We start from the raw sequence: 13,402 nt of genomic DNA on the forward strand, positions 1-13,402 counted from the left end.
CCTTTTAGCTATGCCATTCCTCGTCATCTCTAATCCACAATATTCCCGGTAGATCCTGAAGGCAACGCTGGATCCTGGGCTGGACAGGAAACGACGGAGACGCGCAGCGTGTCTCCGGCTGAGAAGAATGGAAAAAGGGGATAGAGTAGTGGACTCTGTGTGTTCGTGTAGACGAGGGCAACGCGTGGAAAAAAAGATGAGGATAATGGGCGGAATTTAAATAGATTTTATTTAAAAATAGATAAATACACATATCAGGAGTTTCCCCTCTCGCTGTGGACGTTTACTCCCATTGGAGCGCAGACCAGAGGAGAGGAGCCTCTTTGTGAATCCTGTTTCACTGTAAGTGGATTTTTTTCCCCACCTCACTACTCTGGCATTTTAAAAATGATATCCCCCTCCCCTTCCTTCACTTCTAACTTATTAACTTATACAGAGAAAATGTCAACCATGGTAGGGAATAAAAAAACCTAAATGTCAGTTAATGTTTCCAGCCCATCCTAGACTGTATCCTCGGGGAAAGGGAACGGACGCACTTCTTTAAAAGATGAACCGCTAGATATTGGGAAAGAAGACATTCACTTGTGAATGCGTCGTTAGCTGTTTGTTAAAGTGTTTGTTGTGGTAGGGCGTTTGTTTGAATGGGAGGGGGGAGGTTTGTGTGCCCCCCCCCCCCCCCTTTATGCGGCCATTGAACGCTGCTTTTCTTGGGGAGGAAGGGTGTGCGGCGTTTGCGCCGACTGGGAAAAGAGCCGCATTTTTTTTTTTTTAAATGGGAGTGCCAGCTGAACACGAGCCCGTTACTGGTGTGATGTTTTGTTGCCAAAGCTGAACCCTGCGCCTCTGTCGTGGACGTCTACAGGTATTTCCAGCCTCATTTTCATCCTCTGCCTTCAGCTGAACAGAAAGATGTGTGGCTAGTCTCCACCCTGTTTAGCGGGGAGGAGGCTACAATGGCCGACGGTATTGTCGCGCTAATGTTTTTATCTTCTTTTTTTTCCCCTAATGAAATACGAAAGTTTACCTAAAACCAGGTAAAATGAGGGGGAGAGGTGTGTTATTGTTGCTGGTTTCAGCCCATTGTCGCCTGCCTCCCCACTGCAGCTCATGGGCACAGCTTTAATTCCCTTTGTTGGGTGACGCCGCCGGCAGCAGATTGGATAAAACATGCAGCCAGTTTGACCAGTGGCTATCGCCAGTTTTATGCTAGCATCCACCTTAGCTAGTGGACACCTTGGTGTGTGGGTGGGGGGATGAAGGGGAAAAAAAAACTAGCGCTGTTCGTGGAGTCTTAGTTGAAGTCTGTGGGAAAAGTTAGAGCTCAGACACATGTTGTGCTTACACTAATTTAGCTTCATAACAAGCCTTTTCGCACGCATGGCTTTGAATTTTTACTCTTACAATTAGCTTGCAGCCAGATGCTAATAGTGCAAAGATAATGAACCGTTGACTGGGAAGGTTCAAAGGTCATTGGCAGAGGCTGGCTGGCAGACGTATGCCTTTTTCTTTTTTTTAAAAAAAAAAAAAAAAAAAAAAGCATGTTACCAAAGCCAATTGAGGACAGCTTTTTTCCCTTGTTTTTTTTCTGAACACACAACAAAAACAAGCAGCATTTTTCTTTTCCAAAATGAGCCACTAAAGCAGCCCCCCGACAGTCTTTATTCCCCACAGTGGCTTTATAATAGACCGTTTGTGTCCTTAAGGCACGCCTGATTTGCATCCACAAAGCACTAGACTGGAAGTACTATTATTCCGGGCATTGAGACAGTGCAGCAACAATGCAGGCCGTTTGCTTACAGTGCAGTCAATGAGTTGAAAATAACTACTGGACTTCTGGTTTCTCGCTGTCAGGCACATACATGCCTTTAAGGATGGGGATTTTTGGCAGCAGACCAGAGTCAAATTTCACTCCCTTGTCATGTCAGTGACACAAAAGCAGTCCTGAAATGAATGATGTCCAAAACACATCTGGAAAACCCAGCATATTCCTTTGGGCAGTTCAACTGAGGCTCTGTTTCCTGTTATGAATGTGCTTCTGGAGAACTTAATTATCAGCTGGTTATGTAAAATGGAAGGCCCAAAAGATATTTGTTCTGTTGTTTTGGGTGGCCAGCCACATTTTTTTTTATAGCTGCAGCAAAAAACATACACAACCTGTTTAATTCAGTGTTATTATTCATGTCAAAGTCATAACTATAAACAAAAGGAGGTGTTCTAACACAAAGGCTTGTGTCAAGAGAAAATTAATGCAGACTTTCATGTTGTACTATGAGATGGTAAACTTGCTTCCAAAGCCACAGTGTATTGGCAGTATGGCATACTGCTTAGTAATAAAAAAAAAAAACCCACCAGTTGTGGATTAAATTTTAAACCATGTTTTAAGGTACTGTGTCATTTTACTATCCTTGTTTTAAAGCATTTTTTTTCTTTAACTGCAGTGCAAGCTGTCTTTTTGGAGAAAAACAGGACATAGTGAGAGAGAAGGTTATATTTTAGAAAAACCATCAGCTTCCAACAAAAATATAGAACATAAAACACGTTTTCCTATTGGTCCATGCTGTCTTGTTTTGCCAAAGATGAAGGGGGGGGGAAACCTCTTATGTTTTTCCCCTGCTGTCCCTCTGCTGCTTTTCAGCCTTTTTTATTTTTTGCTTGATTTCCCCAGGATATAGTTGATTAGATGGGAATAACAGTTGTCAAAGAAAATTCAGGCTTGAGGATTGATCTCCAGAGACGGGAAAGTTTTGAAAGCTATTCTTGGCGTGTATGTGTGTGTGTTACCATCTCTTGCATGCTCGTCCATTTGTCTGTCAGCACTTTTCTGGGTCTGTCGTGCAAGCTGCGACTCATCCATCCATCCACTCACCCGTGTCCCCGAGCAGGAAACTTCCCTGCACGAAAGCTCAAAGATGGTGTAAGTTTACCCAGGTTGTGTTACAGCCGCAGGTGTAAGTGGGTAATGGAGGGTCGGGCGGGGTGGATGCCACTTCAAACGTATCTTTCAGCTGACCCTGATGGAGAGCTGGAGGGGAAGACTGTAACCCGATGTAACCACGCCAGTAAGAGGCACCACTGCTCGGGTTGGACAGCCCAGAGTAAACTTGAAAAGGCCACCAGCTGCATCGGAGACTTGCCCAATGATCCCAGCAGGATGCCTTGTTGTGGGTGTGTTGCATTTGAGTGAATGCGCAGAAGGAGAAAGTGTGTAGGTCTCATTCCACTTGGGTGTGTCCCCCCTCCTTGTTGCAGGCACGTGGGCTTATCCTCTATAGGGCCTTGTTCTGGTAACATTTTGCTGACCTTTGGTGACAGCTGCCCCTTCCATTTACAGACAAAGACAAATGGCTAGCCAGCCTGTCTGCAGCCTGCAAACACTCTGCTGTTCCAGATAGCAAGAGGCTGTGCCTGTTAGCCTTTATATAAATGTAGAGACTTGTGTCAGTGCTTTCTTTGGCTGGAAATCAACTGAGATTCTGATCATATTTTCTTTTGTCGATTGTTTTTTATTCTCTTACATGGAAATTGATTACAAGGCCTTGCATGCTTTAAAACAAGCATAGACTCTTACTATCTCAAAGCTCAGCACTCAGCTGTTGTAGCCCACCTGTGCTACAGCAGCACATAGACAGTGCAGCCTGCTCCCTGTATGCTGTACTACTGATTGGAGGAGGCAGAAGGAGGGCATCAGCCTCTCCTCCTGCTCTCCTCTCGGGTAGTGCGTGGTCTTGGTCCTCGTTCGGCAGCTCAAGTGCACAGACAAAATACACAGCTATAATTGACCTACAGTCGTATCTCTTTTCCATGTTGGGTCTTATCTGTGCTAATGGATGAGTGCAGTATCACGAGTATGCATTTTTAGTACGGGTCAGTTCTGGTGGGATTTCAGCTCTTAAAGGAAAAGCGCACTCTGAGGCGCTGAAGCTCACGCTATATTCCATCAATCACAAGTCAAGGAAGCAGCAGCTTGATTTATCTAAACCGAACTTTGTATTTGAACTGACGATGCCTTTTCTCGGGAAACACTTGGACCCCTTCACTTATTGAAGGGGGAGGGGGCTTCAGTAAGTCATGATGTGTTTTGCTTTGTAACTGTCGATGTGTTTGGCAAGACTGTGGCTGTTCCTGAGGCCAAAGCATGTCAGCGTGTGATGTTGACGAGTTTGTTGTAAATCCTGCATCAGATCTTTTTTCTCAAATGTTTTTTAATCTATATGGCAGATTTTAGATTTTTGAAACCATTGTTATTTATAGCCAAGTGGGCAAAAAGGGTAAGTTTCCTGGGATTGTTAAAAAAAAGATTGCATTGCATTATTCGATAAGCGGGCAGATGCTTGCCAACTTTTGTTGTTTCAAAGGGCAAGTCACTGAGACCATGCTACTCTGGTTAGTCTATATAACTACTTAGTCTTTATGGTCACAGAGCCTCTTTCCTGACCTATTTCCGATATTTCATCTGCTCTGCTATGATACATGTTTAGCCTTTTGTATCCTTCAGTCATTAATTGTCTCTTTGTTGTTGCCTCTTTTACTGTACAATTTGTTTAAGCAGCTTATGCAGCTATTAATCACTATGACTTTGACAATGGCAGGTGGCTGATTCTCACAGCTGGGTGGCTGGTGGCGACCCCGCCTCCCCTCTTAACTGTACTGCAGATGGTTTATTTCACTGCTTTGTTAACTTTACGTTGCATTGTGTAATGGGGGGGGGCATTTGGGGTGGAGCTTGTTTGATATTTTTCACATTCTGCAACCGATTGCAACTTGTGGTGATTAAATGGTTGCCCAGAGCTTGAGGGTGTTGGACACGTGTATTGCTGTATTATCAGAAACAAATTGCTTGTAATTGCCAACTTGACACAATTCAACGACAGACTGATATCAGATCCATCTTATGGCAACATTTATGGCAGGTTTTAGTGAGAGAAATTCATCTTATTGATTAAAACAGATATTGACAAAGTTTAACTTTGAGCACATATCTTGCAATTTAAAAAAGATAAGTCACAATATATCTTACTGCAATACTCTCTGCAAAATGCTGTCACAAATATATTGTATCGGGAGTGAAGTAGTGTGATAATATCGTATCGTAGGGTGATTCCAAAGGCCACAACAGTCACGGGACTGTTTGATGGATGAGATGGCTGGTCTGTGTGGATGGACAGCCTTTAGAAGTTCATAATGCCTCTTAGACAAGAAGACAACAAAAAATGCTTCAGACGAGCGGGAGTAGTATGAATACTGTGCAAAGTGCAGACTTGGAGTGACGTATGATCTGTCTGCCCTAAAAATTACATATGGAAGGAGAAGGTGGATTTATTTCCTACTCGGTGCATGTGAAAGCAATTCACAATTTTGCAAGTGAATTAAATTAAACAGTCAAATATCTTTTAGCAGCATGATTTCTAGCCTGGGATAAACATCAGCAGAGCCATTCAGTGTTTCCTCTCTGCTCCCCGTCTGATCAGAGTTCACTTGGTTCTCATGAAGCCGTGACAGCAGCGTGCGTGTCCTCGTGGTCACGTGCATGCAGGCTTGATGTGTTTGTTTGCATTCTAGCTGATAACTGTTCAGCATAGATGTGGTTTGAGAGGTTTGAAGCATCGCACGCAAATGCAAACAAATTTCATCTGCACTGTGTCCCTTCACCCAGCTGTGAAATGCCTTCCTTTTGGGCCTGAAATGTTTAGATTGCCTCTGTTTGGAGGAGTGCACGCCTGCTTGTACAGTTGCTTTCTAACCATCGACCTCCGGGTTACATACCAGGGAAATCCACTGAGGATCTGGGTTTATTTACCACTTTGAAAACACTAACAATATTGGCATTATAAGACTGTCAGAGAAAACCAAGGATGTAGTTACAGCAGATACAGTGTTCTTTCTTGGAGTCTCCTTTGGGAGGTAAAGGATGGCTTTGCATTGTGATGGAGTGTCAGATTTGTGTGTATGGTTACAGTGGCAGTTGTGGTATGTCTGAAGCATTGGGAAAAAAACAAAATCTTGCTGCAAATAGAAAATATATTCCAAACTCAGGCATGCACGCGATTTAATTTGTCATCCACTTGAGCTCCAAATAGTATTCTGCTCCAAACACACACACTGTTAAAATCTGATAAGTTGGTTTCATATTAAAAGAAAATGCAAACTCGTTGCCTCAAAATTATTAAATAACAGCAACACCGCACACCCAAGGGAGACAGAGAGGCGGACAGTTGAGACCTTGTTGCTTAATGATGTTTTAGTATAAAAGAACGTACTTTGCATTTACCAGGGGGCATGCATCAAATAACATTTAACTTTATTTAAATACAGCCCTGAATCACTTAAATATCTTAATTGAATTGAAGTTTATTTATAGACCACGTTTCACACACATGTACTCACAAAGTGCTGTAGAATTAAAATAATAATTTAGGAATAATAACATTAAAATGTAACAGAAAATCAGAATAGAGTTGATAGCAATAAAAAACTGCATGTAGATTGATATCAGATGAGCAAGTAAAATAGTTTCTGAGCTTTGTGACATCGCGTGTTATCCTGCTAGAAGCAGCTGTAAGAAGATGAATGCACTGTGGTAATAAAGGGATGGACTTGGTCAGCAGCAGCACTCAGGTAGGTTATGATGCTTAAATGATCCTCAGCTGCTACAGGGCCCCAAAATGTGTGAAAAAATATCCCCTACACCAACATACTGTCACCTTCAGCCTGAACTGTTGATACAAGCCAGGATGGATCCGTTGTTTATGCCAAATTCTGACCCTATCGTCTGAGTGTCTCTGTAGAAATCAACTCATTCAACCAGGCTACGTTTTATTTCATTGTCCAGTTTTGGTGAGCCTGTGTAAACTGTAGCCTCAGTTTCCTGCTCTTAGCTGACAAGAGTGGCACCCAGTGTGCTCTTCTGTTGCTTTAGCCCATCTGCTTCAAAGCTGAACACGTTGTGAGTTTAGACGCGCTTCTGCTTAACTTGATTATAGCAAGTGACATAAATTTTCAGCCAGAGAACCGGCACTCACTGGGTATTTGTTTTCAGTTTATGAAACATTCAGACTAGTCTGTCTGGCATCAACTGCTATGGTCAAACCCAGTTAAATTAACTTTCTTCCTCATTCTGTTGCAGAGTTTTAACTTCAGCAGGGCATCGTCACCATGTCCACATGCCTAAATGCATTCAGCTGCTACCATGTGATTGGCCAGTTATCTATTTGCATTAACAAGCAGTTGAACAGGTTTACCTGACAAAGTGGTTGCATAGACTTGGAAAGTATCACTATGAATAGCTTAATTAGTTTTTAGAAAGTTTTGCAATATTTACATTTGGTTTTAAGAGACCATAAACTCAGGTTTTCTTCTGTTCCTGTGACCCATACACTGCACGAGTACAAGAACAATGGGTTTATAATAATTGTGAACATTTGGTGGCCTGTTGCTAAGCTGAACTCTCACAAACACTAAAACCGCAGTACAAATCCTGAGAAATCAAAGTCTAAACACAACATAAATAACATCATGATTACAGCACTACTAAATTATAAATTTAAAGTTAAACATTAACAGACTCACAAGTCTCTGCTCTTGCAGAAGAGTTCTGTACAGTCAGGCAAAAGTTATTAAATGAAACATGTATTTACAGCTAAGCTGCTCAGTTTGTGGGCAAAATGTTCACATAGGCATTAGTTAAGTGGAACCCACTAGTTTATATTAAGTAAGGATATTGTTTACATTGCATACAGTAAAAGCAGAAACAGATGCACCCCTACATTATTGAAATGCTCCAACTCTTTCAAGTGTTTCTGTTCAAGCAGCAAACAAGCAGCGCAGCAAAAACTGGGGCTTAAAAGTCCTGCTTTACCATTAAATATGCACTGTAGCCTACTTTCCCTTCTCAGATGTTGTAGCTACACCCTCCTCCGTAATCATGAAAGTTACCCCAGCTCATGTCTTTTTAGTAAGTAACTACTCTCTGCAAGTGGTACTTACAAAAGGACTGGAAAGCAGCCTGTCCTTGTCTCATTGCCACAGGGCTCACCACACATCCCCGTGACACTTACTTCACAATTATACAGGCTGCCAAAAAGACTTTGGGAAGTCAAAGAAACACCTGTGAGGAAGAGAGTTGAAGGAGAGAAGTAGCATATGGAGGATGAAGACAGATGAGAGGGGTTCATGAGAACCTATAAAATATCAGTGGAGCTGATGTCATATGAAATACGACAGCCTGGAAACACTGAGGTCAGTCTTCCTATCCTCGCGTCCTTTGCCAATGTCTGGAAGTCACTTTTTCACAACGCTTGGCTTCAGTTTCTGCATTACTGTACCGACTGATCTTGGCAGGCTGTTCCATTTTTTCCTCCTTTTTTTTTTTTTTTTGTGCGTGTGTTAACATCAGGGTTCATGTAGGACACTGAAGGAATCTAGAGTTTCAGTTAGTAACTGCAGTGACCTACAGCTACAGCGCAGTGAGTGAAAACAGCCGTGCTCTGTGCGGTAAAAGTGGATTGACACATTTTTCTGAGAGAATCCCCGGACGGTTAGTCAAACCTACAGGCTTAATCTCACAAAATAACGTGTGTGTGTGTGTGTGTGGGTGCTTGTGTGACTGCCTCTTGGCAAATCTCATTCACTAATACCCCGGCAGCTCAGCAAGGGAGCGCAAGCGCCTATTGACTGCATCTCTGGGTTAAGTTCGTGGCTGAGTAGCTTGCTAATCTCTCTCTGCTCCGTTGATCTTCACTCTCTAGAGAGTCCTGATTATTTTGACCCACGTGCCACACAGTCAACCATACTCGGTGTATGAGTCGAGAGCTGCCCCTGAGATTGTCACCGCAACATGCCTTTGGGGTGACAGGGAGGGTCACTGTCATGTTTGATTTGTCAGCTTCACCCCTCACTGCTTTTTGGTCATCCCCATCAAGAGATTATTCAGATGAAATGGTGTAAATAAGAAGTGAGATTTCAGGCTTTAAGCTGATCAGCTGTGATCAAGCTGTGCTAATGATGAAGTCTGAGAGCTTGACACACGGATTTGTTTGCACTTAAATGACAAGTGTGCAAAAACGTTTTGAAACAAAGAGACATTTTGATCCAGCTGTGCGCTAACACAAGAGGCATTTCATCATGTAATTCTGTATGTGTGTGAGTGTTACATTACATTTGCCAATAAACCCTGTCGGCAGCTAGCCAGCCGGTGGGACCTCCATCAGATCCCAGTGGCCATCGTGGGAACATTCCTGACGCAGCGTTATTCCATAATTCCCACCATGTGTGGTTTTTCCAGAGCCCAGTGCTCACTGCATGGGCCGTGGAGAATCCCACAGAGGAGAGGAGATCAGCTCCTTGTAATTGCAACCAGACTTGGCCGTGTGCGAGTGGGTATTGCTAAAGAAGCCTGTGAGTGATAGTGACCACTGGGAAAAGCTGCTAAGCAGGGCAGGTTGTGTTTCTAGCTTCAGTAGAGTCTTGGTGCTGTAATTTGAATAAGGATTTAGCTGTTTAAATAGAAAAAGTAAAATTAGGGACCCACATGGGTAGTATTTTAATATTAGAAAGCAGTCTTCCCAGCGCCCTGTACTGAGAGTAAAAGGGTGATATGAATAGAGTTTTGAAGGTAGTAAGAAGGTAATTTGAGGTTTTTGGGGGTTTTTTTCTTTCCCAGCCTCGGCTGACATAAAAGTTGTAATTTTTAGGAGGTCATGCTGGCCTCTGTGCAAGAAGGAAAGCAGCTATTTCTCAGAATTGCACTTGACTTGATCAATGCAATGCAGTTATACCATTACTAATGCCTTACCGGTGAGAATCGGCACTGGATCAAACCATGAAGGCAGCTGATTGATTGATCATCTGCCCTCACAAGAACGCTCGGGGTCCTTTGAGATCAGATGAAGGTGTGTATCTATTCTGCAACAGTTAAATTTTATACAGTAAATAAATTTTCCAGAAAATAGCTTGTCATCCAACCCACACGAATGAGTCTAATGCTTTAAAAAAAAAAAACAAAAAAAAAAAACAAGTAATCTCTAGTTTGTATTGTGTCACCTTGACATTTTGTTTGTGAAGCTGAGGTTAGGTGAGTTGATAGGTCAGCGTGTGATTATATACCACTACAACCAGAGCAGATGGGGCCTGACTAGTGAGACACGCAGCAAATTCTGGATACCAATGCAATGTATTAATCTTATGTTAAAGTTAATGTTTTTACACTGGATAGCGTGCTGCTTTGAATGTAGTGGTGTTGTTTTGACAAAACAACACCACTACATTCAAAGCAGCACCATTCGGCTGTTTAAATATGACACAAGTTTGCACGTAGTCCACCAAAACTTTGAACAGTCTGCTTCAGCTGTCTTTGTGTGTCAAAGTTTGCATGTCAGAGTCAGATTGTTGCTCATGCTGGAGTCACAGATTGTGGCTTTGATATAGTTACCATGAAGCGTAGTGCACATGTGTCATGCATTTATCCCTGCCCTCTAACTCATTCGCCCGCTTGCTCATTTCACCTACAACAATCTGAGTCTTTATTTCCTGCTGTGACATCATCACTCCATGCTCTCCGACTGCACTGCCCTTCTTCCCACTTCCTGGCCCGATAGGAAATGAGCCGCCCCAGAGGAGTGCTGCTAATCGGGGAAGTGTGGGTGGACAAGGACACACCTGTGTCCACCACACTGGACTCTGTGTTTCCCCTCAGTCTGGTGTTGAATGGCGCACCAAAGTAAAGCACATTAAAAAATAATGAAAGGAAAAAAAAATCTGCTGATGTTGTTGACAGCGAGGCACAGAGCACCTTTTTGGGACAGTTGTGGGGGTTTTTGTTTGGGTTTTTTTGTAGTGCCCAGTTAACAACTTGAGTTTCCAGTCAAAGGAAGACAGTGTTTGTTGGGGAGGTTTCTTTGTTTGCTTTTTTTAATACACTGGGTCCATAACGGCACACTTACCTGACCATTTTATACCTCTCATAGCAACATCTGTTTAAATGCGTGGTTCAACAACAACACTGTCTGTTCACATCAGAAAGACCCTCCTCTTCCTCCATACAGTGCATCTCCATCATAACTTGGTCATGTTTGTCTGTGCATGTGACGCAGGCCTGCCTTTGTTTTCAGCCGTGGAGCAGCTGCCCCACCAGCCGCCGTGCTGTTGTGACTGAAACAACTGTGTGTGTCCCCCCCCTGCAGCTGCACAGGCCCGTGTGTCACTGCCGCACCTGTTCAATGGCCCTGTGTTGACTGAGTGATATCACATGTCGACTGTGTGCAAATTACACAGAAATGGTGGGGGGAGGGTGATCTGTAATTTGTAATGTTTTTTTATTGTTTGTTTGTCTTTTTAAGATGCAAGTGTCAGTAATGCCGTGCATGTGCACAACGCACCCATGAGATCTTTCATCCCCTTTAACACTCTTCCCTTGTTACATGAAGTCTGTTTGCTGTGAAAACACACACACACACAGTTACACAGGCCAGGTTTTTTCCTCTTTCTGTTTTTGCTCCCGGGAGGGGCCTCATGCTGTGGCTCAACAACAGTTGGTGCGTAGAAAAATGAAGGAACAGCTGAGACCAGCGGGAATAGCCATAACATCAGCTGCCGGCCTCTCTTTTTCTCTCTCACACACACACACACAGTAATGCACACCAATATACAGCATTTATATTTCCTGTCTTGCTCAGCATGTTCTAACCTTATACTACCATTATTTTTCATTGTCAGATTATGATTCAACATCTAGATTGAAAATGGGAAAAATGGGCTGGTGTGACTCAACGGTGTTGCGAATGAAATGGTTAAAGCCTAGTCAGCGTTGTCGCCGGTGACTGGTGAGTCACAGTCGGTGCACACCTAAGAGTTTTGACAAGGTTTCTACTCTGACTCACGCTGTGAAATGATTAGCCTGTGGCGGTTAGACATGCTTATTAGGTTTTAGCTGCGCACGTGTGTTCATGCGTGTGCTGGCGGGAAATGCTTTGTAGTAAAATGAAGGCGGACTCCACAGCTCAAATGTCACATTGTTAATCTCGCCGTAATGATGGAGAGAGTTTATGATGGAGAGCGAACCGCACTTGATTGCTTTCAGAGCTTTATGATAAGTGTCTCTCTGGCCACGCGCGGCGTTTAAGTCTGTGCTTGGTTAAATCGCTCGCTCTCGAGCACCCTCCGGTTAATCCCCTGCATTCTTGTGACAGTGAAATCACCCTGCTCGTCTCCAGCTGCTGGCAGCCGTGCCTCTCGATCCTCCTGCAGCGCAGTGAGAGCAATAGGAGGCGATCCACAAGTTTGGGGTTTCACTGACTAATAGCTTTCGATGAGGTGACCAAAAGCGGGGATTGTATTTTGCCATTGCAACTCAAAATAGGCACTAAATCATATCTAATCGAATTTCTTCTTCTCTTTGTTTCCACAGCCCCAGAGTGAAGTGGCAGTGTCATCTGACCTTTAACCTCAATAGAAAGAAGGAAAAGCCACTTCAGAGGTAAGACTTCCTGTAAAGCAGAGTGACTACTTTTTGTGGGTTATAAACTCTTGAGTGTAGGAAAAAGGAAAAACTGTTATTGACGCTGCTGCCAGTAAGCTTTGCGAAACCTCTTTGCACACATCACACACGCAGATTGTTGTTTTTTGTGTTGGCGTAGCAAACTCAAAGAGAAGTTCTATTTAAGGTGGTTTCAAATGCCTGTTTTATTGCAGTGCCCCTGACATGCATGTCTGGCGCACCATGTGCTCAAACCATCATATCGCCTGTCGTGTCACTGGTTTACAGTTTTTTCTAAGTTAACAGTGTGGGGCCATGTTTATTTCACAAAGCTGGAGCAAGTGGGGGTGCACAGAGGGAGGCTTTGCCCCTCCTCAAAGCCTTGATTCAGAGGAACTTGAAAATCAAAGCCAAATCAAAGAGAAGTAAAGCCTCGGAGGATCTTGTCAGGGGAGAGTCTTCCTCGCCGAAGGAGATAATTCCCGATTTAAGTGGAACCATGTGAGTCGAGCCGCGGCTGGGGTCTGTAGTAAGAGATGCTCCTCACAGTAAGCTTTTATTTCTCTCACTGTCGCAGATCTGTGTTGAATTTGCAATCTGTGGTCTCAAAAGTTTCCACTCTAATTTACACTGAGATTGTTGACTTTACTCTCCCACCCCCACAGATCAAGTACTGTACTTATTTTCTGAAAAGTTGCACATATGCAAACTAATCTATTTTTAGCTACTGTGTTAACCACACAGATGTTAGTAAATGCACAGATGACTACAGACATTCACACCTCTGATTTTTTTTCCATAACTGGAATAAAACAACAAGATCCAGGAAGTTTAAGAACAGCTTTGTAAGGGGAAAAAAAAAAAAAAAGAAAAGCCGCTCTGCAAATATTACGGCTTGCTGGCTGCTATTTTCCACACTGGTTTTTATTATTT

At 43.2% G+C, this 13,402-nt stretch overlaps 1 protein-coding gene across 4 annotated transcripts in view; it reads left to right on the forward strand.

Annotated features, from left to right (window-relative positions):
* Positions 1-39: 39 nt before the first annotated feature.
* Positions 40-13,402, forward strand: part of raph1b (Ras association (RalGDS/AF-6) and pleckstrin homology domains 1b) — a 39,675-nt gene continuing 26,312 nt past the window's right edge. For 2 of the 4 annotated variants that reach the window (XM_082523444.1, XM_082523447.1), the window contains exons 1-2: positions 40-342; positions 12,401-12,469. The gene's annotated coding sequence lies outside the window, so the exon portion shown is untranslated. Of the gene's footprint in view, positions 343-511; positions 863-12,400; positions 12,470-13,402 lie in introns of those variants that run through there. The other 2 variants (XM_082523446.1, XM_082523445.1) reach the window with 2 other exon arrangements.

The sequence above is a fragment of the Aulonocara stuartgranti genome (assembly GCF_965226115.1).
Source record: "Aulonocara stuartgranti genome assembly, chromosome: 23".
NCBI lineage: Eukaryota > Metazoa > Chordata > Actinopteri > Cichliformes > Cichlidae > Aulonocara > Aulonocara stuartgranti.